Source organism: Lemur catta, chromosome 6, assembly GCF_020740605.2.
Source record: "Lemur catta isolate mLemCat1 chromosome 6, mLemCat1.pri, whole genome shotgun sequence".
Classification (NCBI taxonomy): Eukaryota; Metazoa; Chordata; class Mammalia; order Primates; family Lemuridae; genus Lemur; species Lemur catta.
Window position 1 is genome coordinate 59,962,234 of NC_059133.1, and position 16,374 is coordinate 59,978,607.

Genomic DNA, 16,374 nt, shown 5'->3' on the forward strand with positions numbered 1-16,374 from the left:
AAGAATCTTCATTAAAATATTTTTGCTATCAGAAAAAACGTTTAAAAATAGGATTTATTTCATTGTGATGTGACAAAATAAAACAAAATTAAAGAAAATTTCAAATCCCTTTGGGACTCAAGCATGTTCATTTGTTCAGATTCATTGATTCATCCAACTCACACTTATTAAATGCCTGTTATGTGCTCCACATGAGAAGTACAAAAATGAGTAAAACATGGTCTTATGAAATAGACAAGAAATACTCATTGATGACCATAATCCAAAGTAGAAAGTGCTAGAGCCATGAACTGTCATAATTCAGGAGTTTTGGGGAACAGTATTTTTCTCCACTCAAATCTCCAAAATGCAAAACATAAAGAAGGAAACCCTTTCTCATTGTGTTCCAGGGCCCCCATACCATGCCAGCCCTGACTCTGTGCCCTATCTGGGCCAGCACTGTGGTCATATTTTGTGCCCTGTCCCCTAGGGCTATGGTCCCCCACCCCCCGGCTGAGGCCCATTACCAGTCCACGGCCTGTTAGGAAATGGGCCCCGCACCACTTCTGCACCACATCCCCCCAACCCATGACACCTCACCCGACCAATCCCCAGTCCGTGGAAAAATTGTCTTCTGTGAAACCGGTCCCTGGTGCCAAAAAGGTTGGGGACTGCTGCTCTGGGGTATTCGACATCCTCCCCTTCCAATAAAGCTCTCTCCTGGAAACTGGCAGATCTGATAAGCTAGTGCTGTCTCTGCTTCAGGGGTATTTTGGTTAAATGGCCCAGTGGATTCCTTTTCGGGGTATGTATATAAAGTGCCCTAGACTGAACGGATGGGAGTTCAAGCCCACTACTTAAAAACTGTGGGAAATGGAGGCACTTCAGAGTCAAAGGAAACAGAATGTCACCCCAAAATATGCCTCTTTGACATAAATATCTTTGAGGGGAAGGCTCTTGAGATGCAGCAGTTGCAGAAAAGCCCATCTAAATTGCCCTCTTTTACCTATAGCAAGCTGTAAAAACTGAGAAACACAGGCCTTCCCCGCACCACCATAAGATGACCGCTGTCACCAGTGACTGAGAAGTGATGTTGCAAGGGGTCTGTACAAATAAACTCACTGAAATCACTTTTGTCCTCCATCAGCTTTATACCCTTCCTTATATCTCCTAGTGACTCCCCTGGAATTTACTACCCCTAGCTCATGCCCTTTTGTCTTGTCATTTTCTCACGAAATTTGTCATTCTGTCTAAAAAGTATAAAAGCTTTCTGCTTTGGCCATTTCTTCAGGTCTTCGGTCTCTTGTGAAGGTCCCCATATACACGTCAAAACTAATAAAACGTGTATACTTTTCTCCTGTTAATCTGTCTTGTGCTAATTTGGTTCCTAGACCCAGCTGAAGATTCTTCTTAAGAACCAAGATGGGCAGTGGTGACCCCATAGCCTCCCTTAGGAGTACTAGTGAACAGCATTGCTTTTGAGGTCATACTACCTGGGTTTGAATCCCAGCTCTTCTGCTTGCTGGCTCTTTGACCTTGGGCAAGTAATTGAGTCTTTCTATGCCTTAATTTTCCTCATCTGTAAAAACAGGACCATTAGGACCCACTTCAGAAATTTGATGTGAGGATTAAATGTAAAGTGTTTAGATAGGACAATGCCTGACAAGTAGTAAGTGCTGATAAGAGCTCGTTATTATTATTACAGGTTGAGCCACCCTGAATCTGAAAATCCAAAATGATCCCAAATCCAAAACTTTTTGAGAGCTCCACGTTTCCCTGAACACATTGTTCTTTTCACTGTATTAATGGTATGTTAGATTTTTCTACTGTTAAGTACTTTTGTGTTAATTAGTATAAGAATGATTACACATTGGTTACATATGAATTCAGAGTCAAGAATGATGGCGATGTTAAACAACCACAAATGATTGTCCATATGGGTGGCTAAGATTGCAATACCTTTGCTTTCTGATGGTTCAATGCACACAAACTTTGTTTCATGCACAAAATTATAAACATTGTATAAAATTACCTTTAGGTGACGTGTACATGGTGTACATAAAACATAAATGAATTTTTTGTTTAGACTTGAGTCCCATTCCCAAGATAACTCATTATGCACATGCAAATATTCCAAAATCCAAAAAAGAATCTGAAATACTTCTGATCCCAAGCATTTCTGATAAGGGATCCTCAACCCATACTGAGGAAGTTTTAGAACACCAGATTAATTATCTATAAAAGACGGATTACAATATTTGTGCTGCTTGTTAAGCAGAGTTCTATGAAGATCAAATGAGATGATGCAAGTGAAAGATTTTGGAAAAAAAAAAACCCACAAAATTAATTTTGTAGCTGTTTATCGAGTAGCTACTAGGTGCTGGTGCTTTACAAATATTAACCTACTTATGAGATAATTATTATTCTTCCCATTTTAGAGGGAAAGATACTGATTTGAGGGAGCTAAGATTTACTCCAAAGTCCATCTCTAATGAGAAAGGTCTTTTAGTGTGCCCTAGGCACAGTCAGGCAACCATCTACTCTGCCTGCCCAGGAGAAGTGGGCGGTGTGTGTACTTGGAGGGGATGGAGTAGTGAATGATAGTGTATGTGTGTGTGTGTATGTATATGTGTACATATGTGTGTGTGTGTGTGTGTGTGTGTACATCATCCCATATCTTAATCTCAATCTGAAGCAAGAGACATAACAGAATATAATGACCTAGATTTCAGAATAACTCAAACGAAATTCTACAGATTCCAGGCTTTACAGTGTTTGAGGAATTCTGGCTGCCCTGTATCCTAACCAGTGAACTTAACCCACTCCAATGCTGCTACAAAGGCTCAGAGCCAAAATCAGGCAAAAATGTCCACCTAAGAATGTCTTATTGTTCTTCTCCAATGAAACATGCAGCTATGCCTGTGAGAAGAGAAGGGAGGGAAAAGTGACTAGGAAGATCCAGTTAAAAGCTGAAAATGAAAGGAAATTCATGAAGTTCTTGATAAAAAGCACCACAACTGTTAACAGGATTAACAAAATCTGACACTCCCAAGACTATCACTGTGGGAAAGAATCGTTTAAGCTAAAATGCCAAGCAATGAAAACAAAATTTAACAAAACCAAAATGACACTTTTAGAGGAGTGAGTAGAGAAGCCTAATTTGGAGATGTAAATCATCTCTGGTTTTTTTAAAAAGGCTGATAACATCCATTTTCAGAGCTCTTTTTATTTATAAAAAAATGAAAACAAAAAAGGAATTTGAAAGTAGATCAGTGATCTCATTAGCCTAGACTTCTTCCTTTGCTTCAAATTTGCTAAATTCCCTTACTCATTTTGGTAGCTGTTTTATGCATTCATTCACTCATTTAATAAGGATCACTGACAGTCAGATATTTCGCTGTGTGCAAGGGGCAGGTATAAAAAGGCAGGCTCTTCTCTCAAGATGAGGGGTAAGGAAGTAGGTGTGTAAAGAGCAATCAAAGGAGGGGCTGGCTGCTGGTACTGACGTGTCAATGAGCCCAGAGGAATGAGGTTTATGAAGGATCATTGCAATCTGTGATTCTGATCTCAAATTAAAACAGGTGGTTTTTTTTTTAAGAGTTTTATGATGATTCCTTAAGTCACAGCCATAAGCAGTTGCATTTTTTTCTGTTTTCAAAGTAAAATTTGGGCTGAGGGTAAAGCTGTGGCAGAAATATGCATAAATAATGGCTACTGCTACAATAAATTACTTTCAAGCATCTTGCTTATATTTCCCTGTTTGGGGCTAATGAATTTTTTAATAGCTTCATAAGCCATGAATTATAAATCATTCACTATTGCTTTATAGCTATCACAAACCAAACACATAGCATTTATTTTTCAGTAATCAATATTTTGTAGTATTAGGTTAATATTTTTCCTTTCTTCTTGATCTTTAGTTACAGGAGAGTGACACTGAAATAGGCCAGAGGCTCCAGAGACAATGCAGAGAAGTTTTAAATCACAGAGACAGTCACTAACAACTAGAATGTTTTCATTAGTTATAGGGAATACTTGTAACTAGTTTATAAGTTTCTTGCATGACTAACCATCTTAATGCAACATTGTTCTGGGAATATAAATAATTTCCTTCCTAACTGCATTTTTGGGGATCAGACTAATATTTTGAGCTTTCCAAGATTCTCTAAAATTTTAGTGGAATGAAAGGTACAGATAAGCAAATAATTATTTTTCATGAACTCACCTCTACAAGTTACCTATGTCTTAATATTTGGTCAGTTTTCTAAGTTGAATTTGAATTTGTCAAAAATTTAAAATAATTGCCAAATAATGTCTGGAAAGACCAACTCTAACCCCCCACCCTCAGTGACCTCACCTTCTAAACAGTAAATAGGCCTGAGCTCTGCAGCCCATTAATCAATTCAGTGAAAATTTAGAGAACACCTGTGTCTACCTAGGGCAGAGACAGCTGTCATTCTGCAAACCCGGCTGACAGCCCCCAACAACTCTCATGATTCCTCTATCATGAAACCACATCATACAGCCCGTATTTCTAACTTGGTTATTCAGGTAGTTCTTAAACACACCTAAAGTCACGTGACATAAATGGAAACTGAAAACGACAATAATGATCTTTAAGCCGGGCTCCAGGTAACCACAAGTTTCCCTCGTGGAGGCAGGAATCCCTGTAGACATATTCATTTCATATCTGCATCACCCTTACCAGGTCACAATCTTATATTTGTAATTCTTTTGAAATAAAATTACCAATGTAAGAATTTCAAATACTTTTGAGTCTGAAAATTACCAAGTTTAAAAGTTCTTAAAGCAGCGTATGTTTCCCAAAATAATAGCCTAAGAGGAACAATTGCTATGGACTACAGGAAGAAATGCAGGGGACATCCTTATGAATGAAGGAGAGGTACTTAATACCTGCATGCAGGTAACTTCTCCTATAAAAGCAAAAGATAAACTATGGGTTGTTTATTCAAATGGCCTCATTTTTTAAAACTTTTGTTTTGCAAAAGGATTCCCTAATGTAAATGATGAGAGCAAGTCATACAAACAAAAATGTAATTTCAACCATGTTCAGTCTGTGGCAAACTCTCAAATTATGGTCTTGAGCCATTACTTAAACTACATTCGCTAACTTCCCACCTATTACTCCGCTTACACAAAAAGGTGGTGACCTGGCTTTTACTTCCAAGAGACAATGAAGCCAGACGTGGGCTCTCCCCCTAGGCAGCCTGCCCCCCACCCCCACCATGCCACCGTCACCACTGGGCTGGTTGCTCACAGCGCTAACCCACATTTTCCTCTTCTGTCCAACAGGGATAATATCACTTACCTCACTGAACAACAGTGAAGATGAAAAGAGATCCTGTATATCAAGGGCCTAGTACGGTGCCTGCCAGACATTGGGCCCCTTTAATCCTCTGGCTCAGCAAGCGTCCCCCACGCTGCAGACTGCAGGGAGGACGCAGGCCTGCAGACTGGACCTCCCACAGACTCCTCCTCAAACCTTCAAACCCACAGTCCCCTCTCCTCCTGCAAAGGCTGAGATGTACCTTCTTAGGTATAAAATTCCCTCAGCTTCTTGGGGACTTTGTTCCAGGATATCCCCCGGAGAGGAGATAATTGTGCATTCGGCCTTTTCTTTAGTCTCCTTGGGTTGGCTCCTGCCTTTCAGCATTAAACACATTCTAGTTACTTGCTTTAAAAAAGAAAGGAACTTCCTTGACTCCACCTCCACGACAATCCTATCTTTTGCCTCCGCTTCAAGGCCACATTTTTTAAAAGAGTTGTTTGCGCTGGTTGTGTCCCGGTCCTCACCTCCCACTCACTCCTCCTTTTACTTTAATTTGGCTTCCAACTCCACCAAACCAAAAAAATATTTGTCAGCAAATCACGGAGTTCCTGGTCGCTCCTTTCAGTGGCCATTGCAACATCAGGGGCCCACGGCTCCCCTCTGACAAACTGCCCTTGAGCCGGGTGTCTGTAACCTCCTTGTGTTCTGTCCTTCCCCGTAGCCTTTGCTCATTTCTCTGCCTCCGGCAATTCCCCAAATGGGTCTTTCTCAAGGCCCATTAAATGACTCCTTTCTTCTCTTCTTCACCTCTCCTACCGTCATATGTCCACTCATTCTCAGGGCGTCAGGCAACAGGGTGATCATCTGTCCCCACTTTCCCCAAACAGTTTTGGTTTATGCCTGTTTTCCCAGCATAATTACTAATAGCGCCACTCCCTCCAAGAGTAACAATGGGCCATCCCCTTATCAATTGCCATTTGTATGCAGATGACTCAGAATTGAGGCAATAGAGCCCAGTGCCCAGAGGGAGGGCCCTGGAGTCAGACTTCAGTTTAGATCCTGCTCCACCACTCACCGGCCCCGAGACCCTGGGCAGATTTAGCAATCTCTCTGCTCTGAAGAATCCTCAACAACAAAACGGAAATAATGTTACTATGGATTTCTTTACAAGTGAGAGTTAAATGAGCATGTGTAAAGTCATTAACACGATGCTGCCACATTTTTAAGTGGTCAGTGAATTTAGCTGTTGTCTCTTCCTCTAGCCCAGACCTGTCTCCTGAGTTCCAGACACATTCAGGTAGGAAGAGTAGAGTTCCACGGTGGGGTGAGGGTGGCAGCCAGCAGGAGGGACAGTCTATGCGGCCCCCGTCAATTCCCAATTCTCTAGACACCCATTTATCCTCCCATCAAACTGTGGCTGAATTCCTAAGATAAATCTCTTGTAACCATTGAGCCATCTTCCTAAAGGTGAATACTGCATTGATCAGCAATGTGAATGACGGCTGCATATTCTCACCCGCATTTTCAGAGAGCTGCTGTATGATTGTGCTTGAAGCACTAACTGGGGATACATAACTGGGTGGGTTAAAATGGTATAGTTTTACTTTTATATGTGTTTTCTCACATAAAACTTTATCATCTAGCTTTTTAAATTTCATATTCATTTGATATGTTATACCATAACTCCAACATTTTGCATTCTGTCACTTATTTTTTTTAACTGAGGCTATGACCCTTACTTCTTTGGGTCTTCTCAAAGCCTGTGGGTGAATTATAGGGTTTGTGTAAGACCAGAGGGCTTTTTCTCATCTCTTTAGGTTTGCTGCTATGACTCATGAACCCCTTCCTCTTACTGAAATTCTATTCCTTCTTTAAGACTCACTTTAAAAGGCAGTTCTGTCAGAGAGCCTTCTCTGTTTTCCCAGACACAAAAATCTCTTCCTCTTTTCACGGATGCCTCTATTTAACATTTTTTTTTTTTTTTTTTTTGAGACAGAGTGTCACTTTGTTGCCTGGGCTAGAGTGAGTGCCGTGGCATCAGCCTAGCTCACAGCAACCTCAAACTCCTGGGCTTAAGCGATCCTACTGCCTCAGCCTCCCTAGTAGCTGGGACTACAGGCATGAGCCACCATGCCCGGCTAATTTTTTTGTATATATGTTTTTTAGTTGGCCAGATAATTTCTTTCTATTTTTAGTAGAGACGGGGGTCTCACTCTTGCTCAGGCTGGTCTCGAACTCCTGACCTCGAGCGATCCACCCGCCTCGGCCTCCCAGAGCTAGGATTACAGGCGTGAGCCACCGCGCCCGGCCTCTATTTAACATTTGATTTTGTTTTGCACTATAATTAACTGCCATGTGCCATTCTATCTCAGTCTATCCTAGTCCTTGACGGCAGAAGTGGGTCTCACCCATCCTGTACCCCTCAGGGCCCAGTGCCTTATGCCTAAGAATAGTCAGCATCCATTGAGCATGAGCTTGCTCTGTGCCAGGCCTATTCAGTCTCACAACCTAGAGAGGTAAGGAACTATCATCATCTGCTCAGCTGAGTAAACTGAGGCATGGAGAGGTGATGTAAATTGCCCAAGATCACCCAGCTAGGAAACTGGTAGAAGTGGTCTGTTATTGACAGTGAATCTTCGCATTGATTAGACAAGCTTAAGATTTCCTTGTGTTTATTTAGGAGGAAACATGGCTCCAGAGCCTGAGCTTTCAAGCTCAGCTCTAAATATATGTTGAAATTAAGAGGAAAAAATAATCTTATCTAGAAAGAATTATTTGCATGTAGTTTTCCTTGTTATTCTCTATGTTTCTTCCACTTCTAAAGCTCACTTCATCTCTGTATTCCTCGGATTTTCATCCTTTAAATGGGAGAAATAGCTCCTACGCTCCTCTAAGGAGATTACACAAAAGAGCTATAAAAATGGATATCATTTTATTATTATTGTTATTATTATTAACACTGTTGTATCTGAATTCTATGTGCAATGGTGTTTTTATGGAAAAAAATTTTGAATTTTAAAACGGGATTCCAGGAGCCAGTCTCTGTCTGCCTTGGTCGCTGCCCACACTTTTTCGTGGAGGATTCTGGAAGACCTAGGTTCCCACTGCTCTACCTGTTGGCAGTGGGACTGACTTTCCCAGTTCTAAGCTCTATGATGTGGGACAGGGGAGGAACAAGGGCCAGGGGCTGAGAAAGCTGAGGAACTTGCTGTAGAAATCAATGTCCTGTGCCCCAGGCACACAGACTAACTTCTACTGGGCTTTTTCCCAAATCCTGGTTTTCCTCCCTCCTGTCAGTGCCAAGTTTGCATCTGTGAGCTTCTCTTTCTGCTGCCACGTCCAGCAGAGCTCCCACTCCTCCCTCCTCCAACTCCACGTTTGAGTCAATAGCTCAGCACTGCCTACCTGAGAGTTAATTGTGGAAATCAAATGAAATGCTCTGCAAACTCTACAAATGTTCCCTGTGACTGTTATTCTGAGCCACCTCAGCATATTGGGGGATAAGCTTAGTGGTTAAGGGAACGGTCCAGTTAAATGAAGTATTTAACTTATGGTTAGTAACACTGGTTTCACTTACTGTGTAGCACCACTAATTATTTAGTACACCCTCCAATGATATTTACCTGTTTATCTCTTCATCCCTCCTAAGAACCCTAAGAGATAGGTACTCTATTTTTCTCCATTTTACACGTTCAAAAATTAAGGTTAAAAGATTAAGTAATCTGCCCGAGGTCATCCACTTTATAAAAATCAGGGCTGGAAGTCAAAACTGATGCCAAGCCTTTGTGGTCAACCACAACATACAAGATTGCACAGACGACAGATGCCTCACATCCCTTCTCTAGTTCACAACTAAATTGCCTGTTTCCTTTCTCTGCCCCTTTTAGAAATTTAACAGTTTACAGATCACTAATACTTCGTTGTTACCAAGTCCCAGCTGGTGCTGGTGCTCTTTAGTGCTGTTTAGTTACGTTGGGTGGGCTGGGGTGGGCTAGGATGCCAATTTCCTCCTACCATAAGTGCCCGAGAAAAGAGAGTCCCAAGAAAGGCTGGTCAGAAATACAAACTTAACGTTTAAAACAAAATGGTAAAACTAGAACGTACTTACTCGTTAAGGTAAGCGGTGATCGGAAAACGTCTCTGTCAGTGGACTCTAGATCTCTTCCCTGGACAGGGTCCTTCTCCGCCGCGGAGCGGAGTGGTCGGGCTGGAGGGCCCCGAACCCGGGCTGCAGGGGAAATAAATCAGCCTCTGGGCGCCGCTTTGCTACCAAGCCTGCGTCTGGGGAGACGATGCCACTTCCGGTGGCATCTGGGGCAAATGGCACGAGTCAGCATTTACTTTCTCGCTTTAGAAAGCGGAAGAATAATGATCGAAGCTTCAAGACCTTGACGTTATATGAAAACGTGAGGTGGTAAGTAAACACAGAGGACAGCATCTTCCTGGAATGGGGCTCTGCACTTGCTTTTGTTTCACCTTTCTCAGTAATTTGGGTGTCATTTACATTGGCTCTTTGATTTATTTTAGCAATTCAAAACCTCGGCTCATATTACCCTCCCACTGGTGCCGGGTGTTCACGGCTGAAAAGGTGTTTGGAAGGCGGAAAAGGAGGAAGTGGGAAGAGAGAAACGGGGAAACGGTGAGAGGAGAGGAAGATCGCTGCCTTTTCTAACTCATACTCAATAGCAGTAATCCTGAACTTCCGTGTGGCCTGTTACAGTTGGCGAACCGCTTTCCAGTCCTCTCCCTTGGTCTTCCCACCAACCTCTTGGTGGCAACAGCCCAGTCCACGTCTGCGTGGAGAACGGCAGGCCGGGCTGCACCTCCACTAGACCTGTCAGCTTCCTCCTCCAGTGTCCTCTGGAAGCCTGCAGGTAATCGAGGGGGGCTGTGTGCTAAAAGGGGAAATGGTCTTCTGATTGATTACACGAGTGCAGACCTTTGTTTTCTTTTGTTTGGAATGATGTGATTTGGGGGAGGAGCACTTGTTTCCCTACAAATACCAAGTGAACCTTCTAGGAGTGTTTTACACACCTTAGGACAGAGCATTTTTCCATTGACTGGTATTGTTGGGGCTCAAAACATACCACTCCAATCTCCATGATTGTGGGAGACCAGAATATACCACCCCAAAATATATTTCTTTGGCACATTTTGAGCTGATTATTCTGAGAAACTGTAGATAGAGGAGTAGCTCTGAAAAGCTGTCCTTTTGTAAAAGAAACTTATATTTATAAAAGAAATCTACATCAGTGAAAGTATCTGTTGGGAAGAGGGCTGCTCCAGACAACTTTTATTACCCAAGAGACTTTATCTGCATAACAAGACAACTTTTATTGGATGCATACGTTTCCTCCTCTCACCGGGCCCAGCCCATAACTTGTCACCACCTCCCCACTGAAGCCCCAAGTCCCTATTCTTTTCTGTGGCTCAGGATGCTACCCATGCAAACTTGAATCATCTGTGGGACTCCTGTGTGTATACATGTAATTAAATATGGTTTTCCTCCTCTTAATCTATTTCATGTCAATTTAATTCACAGTACAACCAAAGAAACTGGAAAGGTGGAGGAAGCCATTTTTTCCTCCCCTAGAGTATAGGGTAACTAGCAAACTAGTAACAGATTTCAAAGCAGTCCTAAATGACATGCCCTGCCTACTGAGGTTTTTTTTTTTTTTTTAATACTGTGCTATTTATGTAAACTGGCCTATAAAGTGACATAGTTGTCTTTCCTTGAAAAATATCATTTTACTTTGACTACCCAGTGTGTCCTTAAAATTAATTCCACGCATTACACATTGTTTTCACCTTCTTGTCTATAGCCATCAATCGAATTATTTTATATTTTCCCATGAATTTTAATATAATCATTACCATGATATTTAATACAATCAAGGCAGGGCTTCGATCTAGAACCCAACCGATAATTTTAGTATTTTAAAATTTGGAATAGTAAACTTCAAAAATCTGCCATTATTTGATTCTAGCAATCCTATAAATGAGTTGCAAATCTTTCCCATTCTCCAGCTTCCAGCTAGTCTGTGCACCGTGAGAATAAAAGAACATTCTAGGCGAGGATGACTAAAATTTTTGTAATCATCCCAAGACCAGAGAACAGAGGAGTTGTAATAATGCAAATGATAATTATGCTTATACTCTTTAAACTTAAAATAAAGTCATTTGAGATCAAGCAACAGATTTTCAACTGATTTTCTTGCTTCCAAGAACTTATTATGATATGTGTAGACAGCGACTATTGCTATTCTGGCCCCATTTCATGTTCCAGAGCTCAGTGAGCTGTCTTTTTTCTTACCCACCGAACTTGGCTTTTTCCTAAAAGATAATGACAACTTATGTGCATGTAAGGTTTTACACCTAAAATGTGCTTTCTCGCACAGATCTCCTTTTATTAAGTAAAGTGAGCCCTAATTATTACCTTCCTTTTGCAGAAACTAAAGCTGAGGCCCTGAGAGCACTTAAATGACTTGTCACTTTGACGGAGCAGGCAGGGCCTGGGAGCCAGCACTTCTATCTGAGCAGTGTGTCATCTTTGCAACCCTCTCAGGGGGGAGGCCAGACACAGTGCACTGCCATTACTGTCCCTCTTAAACTATTTTGTTTACTTTTAGAAGGTAATTCATGCATATGGCACAAAATTTCAAAAGGTACTAGTGATGTGAGTGAGAAGTCAGTCCCCCTTCCTTTCTTGTTCCCTAATCTTTCAGTTTCCCTTTTGGAAGCAAAACTACCATTGGTTTCTTGTTTGTTCTTCCAGAAATATTCTATACAGATATTCTATGTATCTTTGAAATATTTTACTATCTCTTCCTTCCTTATTAAAGTTTCAACATCCCTTCTTATTAAAGGCAGTTGTCTGGAAAAAAAATATGAGCACCACTTAGAACAGATGTTAAACTCAGAAATTCTTTGGTAAACTGATCATGCAGATTGTTGCAAACATCCAGATGTTTGAAATGGTATAGAAAACCTGTTACTCACAACAGCCTGCAAAAAGAGGTAGGCAAAGCTGGCCCCATGCAGCAAGATAACTAAACTAGGCCTATGGCTCATGGTTACCGAAAGGGTGAATGAATGACCCAAAGGACACATTTCACACACAGGCTATGTGAGAGCAACATGGCTAGTTTATTCACCCAGGTGCAGGTGGGCTGAGTCCAAAAAGAGAGCACAGAAGGGAGTTTAGTGGGGGTTTTTATAAACGGGAATAGCTGACCCCCTCCCCCCAGTCCTGTTCAGTTCTTTGTTTCTGGGCCAAACTGGCAGGTGAAGAATTGCTTCCTGCTAGTGCAGAGGACGGTGGGCAGAACAGCGGTTTGTAGTAAATTCTTCAAAGAACCAACTCCTACGACCCCTTTGCCCCAGTTGCATCCATTCTTCTATTCTGGCATCGTCCTTATCGGGAGAGCTAGGGAGGGATAGCCTTGGTCTCCATCAGGGAGGGAGGGGGAAGGAATGCTGGCTGTAGCCATCTGCCAGATCTACAAAGTCCAGGGACTCCCCAGACTCCTGCGGCTATTGTTTTACAAGCCTAAGTTTTCCATTAACCACATTCTGTCCTGTGCTTACTTTTCAGGTTCCCACCTGGAATAAACCTAACAGTTACCTATATGGAGACCTCCCAAACCTCAGTACTGATTAGTGCTACGGTGACTGCATGTCTGTTGATGGTGTGGACTGAAGCTAAAGCTGTGACGCCGTGAAATAAGCGAACCATTAGATCCTCTGGCTTCAGGGCCTTCAGGCTCGGGTTTAAAACCTGATTCAGTCACTTATGACTGTGGGACCTTGGCCATCACTTAACTACTCTGTGACTCAATTTTCTCCTTTGGAAAATGGTGATAATAATAACCACTATATAGATGCCAAGATTACATGAGAAAATACACCTAGAGTACCGGGCACATAGGAGGGTATAATAAAAGATCTCTCTTTATGTCATTATCCATGGCCTATCCATTCATTCTCTTTTTTCTTTCATTCAATAAATAGTTCTGACAGGCACTGTTCTAGGTGCTAGGGAAACAGCAGTGAAAAAAACATGAAAAAAAAATCCTTGCCCTTATAGAGTTTATATTTGAGTTGGGGGAGACAGACAAAACAGTAAGTAAAAGAATATGTTAGATAAAGGAGAAAAGGAATATGAGTGCTGGATGGGGAGGGTGCAGGGCCTGTGGGCTGGAGTTTAAATAGGGTGGTCTGGAGAAGGCTTCCAGGGGAGACAGCACTTGAGTGAAGTCCTGAGGGAGGCGATGGAGCAAAGCCTGGGGAGATCTGGGGGAAGGAAGCTCCAAGAGGAAGAACAGTAAGGAGGCAAGTATGACTAGATGGGAGTGAAGAAGAGAGGCAGACTTAGAAGACAGAGTCAAAGAAGGGGTGAACAGATCATAGGATCATGGAGGGCAGATTGTGGACCATTGAGAAGACCTGGGCTTTTACTTTAGGAGCCACTGTGAGGGGTTTGAGCAGAGAAGTTATACATCTCACCAGTTTTAACACGATCTCTGTTGAGAATAGACTGTATGGGGCAAGGGAGAAGCAGGGAGACCAACTGGGAAGGTACTGAATAATGCAGGAGCTGTGACTTAGACCAGAGGCATATTAGCCAAGGAATGAAAAGTGGTCTGATTCTGGATATATTTTGAAGGTAGAGGCAATAGAATTTGCCTGTGCTGGGCCAGGCACAGTGGCTCACACCTGTAATCCTCGCACTCTGGGAGGCCGAGGCAGGAGGATTGCTTGAGCTCGGGAGTTTGAGACCAGCCTGAGCAAGAGTGAGACCACATCTCTACTAAAAATAGAAAAATTAGTCAGGCATGGTGGCACATACCTGTAGTCCCAGCTACTCAGGAGGTTGAGGCAAGAGGGCACTTGAGCTCAGGAGTTTGAGGTTACAGTGAGCTATGATGATGCCACTGTGTTCTACCCAGAGGGACAAAGTGAGACTATTTCAAAAAAAAGAAAAAGAATTTGCCTGTGCAGGGATGGCAGTGTAGTATGAGAAAAGGAGACGAGACAAGAGTGGCTCCATGTTTTGGGCCTGAGCAACAGGAAGGATGATGTCGTTTACTGAGAGAAAAAAAATTTAGAAGAAACAAGTTTGGGGGGCAGAGGTCAAGTGCTTGGTCTTGGGCTTGTTAGGTTTAAGATCCTTTTCCATGTCTCTGCTGTGATGTGAATGGGCACTTGCATATACAAGTATGGGGTTTAGAGGAGAAGCCCAGACTGGAAATATTCATTTGGTTTGGATGTTGTTGCCAATAGAGAAGGAATGCTAGAGAGGAAACAAGGTCCAACAGGATGTCAGGAAGAGGAGGAGGAACCTCTAAAGGACACAGAGAAGGAAGAGTGAGTGAAGCAGGGAAACTAGGAGAGTGTGAGGTCCTGGAATCCAAGAGGAGGAAGTGTTTCAAGGGAGGACTCAAAGGAGTATTGTCTGTGTCAGAAACAGTTGGTAAGTCACACGGGATGTTTGACCATTGTTTGTAGCATCATGCAGGACACTAGTGACCTTGATGGAGCAGTAGGGACAAAGCCTGATAAGAGCGGTTCAAGAGAGAATGGAAGGAAAATTGGAGACAGTACTCCTCAATGAGTTTTGCCATGATTAAAAAGCAGCAGAGAATGGCAAGCCATCTAGAGGGGGAAGTGGGGTTAAGAGAGTTTTATTTTCTCTGCAGATGGGAACAACAGCATGCTTGGATGCGTACAGGGATGACCCAGTAAACAGTGAAGAGTACATGATGCAGGAGGAATAGGGGAGAATCACTGGAGCAAAGTCCTTGAGTTGATAAAAAGGGGTCTGATCTCATGCCTGAGTGGGGTTTGGCCTCGGATTGGGGCATGTCACGTCATCAGCTGAGAGTGGACGTGGACGGGGAAGGTGGTATCAGAAGTCTGAGGAGAGAGAAGGTATGCAATAGTTATCCAGGAAACAGGAGAGGGGGGGCTTACTGAGCAGCAGGGAGGGTGAACATTAGGCTGGGAGCCTGACTGTTTGATTTTCTCTAGTCTGTCTCATGGGTGCAGAGTAGGCAAAAAGTTGTATATATTTTCTTCTTTGTTTTTACTTTTTCTTAAAAAGTTTTTTTATCTACTCAAAGCTAACCCCAGTTGGAAAAAATAATGTTTTTAATCAGGATTGGGGTTTTACCTTTTGGTTTGTTTTAATGTGCATGAATATGCCATTACAAATATACAATTTATTTAAAACCATGATTTATTTAAAAACCAAACCATAAAAGCTAAATATTTTAATTAGGCAGTGAAAAATATTCTGAATATAAGGGGTAAAATAATGTTCCTTTTATATCAACAACTCTTTAATAGTTCCAGCCACAGGTTAACTTTAACTTGTCTTTATGCAAGCCATTATCATTTTATCTACATTTTCTATTTTAAGGAACACAGTTGTTTTTCTTATCTTCTTGGAAAGGAGTCCTGCAAGTGGGCCAGAAGTCAGTCCATTAAATACATACTTATAAATGCATTAGTTTTAGCTGGCTGGTGTGTGTGTGTGTGTTCAAATCTATTCCTGGCTACCTTAAAAAATGGACCAAATTTGGCAAATCACAAAACAATATGTTTTTTTCTTTGCTTATATGACTTAAATAATCTACATATTTTGGTAATTTCTCTTCAAAGCACTTACATTTAGCACTTTCAAGCACATATGAATAATGACTAATTTGTTTCTATTGGGGTACAAAGTCTTTTCTGATAGTATATTAAGAAGTTTGAGATTCTGGATTAAAACTTTTCATGAGTTCAACTTAGTAACAGAACTAAATTCTGCACTAAGTCAGTAAAGCAAACTTTTGTGTTGTTGATAAGCAAGGTCGGAGTTGTTGGGATTTGGGAAGTTACAGATTGAGAAGAGCCAAACAGATGGTTTCACGAGTTAGGGTGGATGGAATGGGATTTATAAAAGATCCCATTCTGTCAGGATTTCTACAAACTTTCTTAGAATTCGTATTTTTTATGCAAGTTCTGTATTCTGTTCCAATACAACTTAGTGGTTCAGAGCATGGCCTTTGCAGGCAGAAAAGTTGAGTTCAGAGTTCCAAATCCTTAACTCACAAACTGTG

General features: G+C 41.8%; 1 protein-coding gene and 1 long non-coding RNA gene across 7 annotated transcripts in view; one reads left to right on the plus strand and one right to left on the minus strand.

Moving 5' to 3' along the window:
* PCED1B (PC-esterase domain containing 1B) overlaps positions 1-16,374 on the minus strand; it is a 242,515-nt gene that overhangs the window by 115,171 nt on the left and 110,970 nt on the right. For 3 of the 6 annotated variants that reach the window (XM_045555115.1, XM_045555118.1, XM_045555117.1), the window contains exon 4: positions 9,378-9,497. The exons of 2 other annotated variants lie outside the window; for them this stretch is intronic. The gene's annotated coding sequence lies outside the window, so the exon portion shown is untranslated. Of the gene's footprint in view, positions 1-5,308; positions 5,375-9,377; positions 9,498-16,374 lie in introns of those variants that run through there. One more of the 6 variants, XM_045555119.1, reaches the window with a different exon arrangement.
* Positions 9,546-13,193, plus strand: LOC123640481. Its single transcript, XR_006735994.1, has 3 exons — positions 9,546-9,683; positions 9,797-10,143; positions 12,864-13,193. It is a non-coding gene; the product is annotated as an uncharacterized LOC123640481 (long non-coding RNA).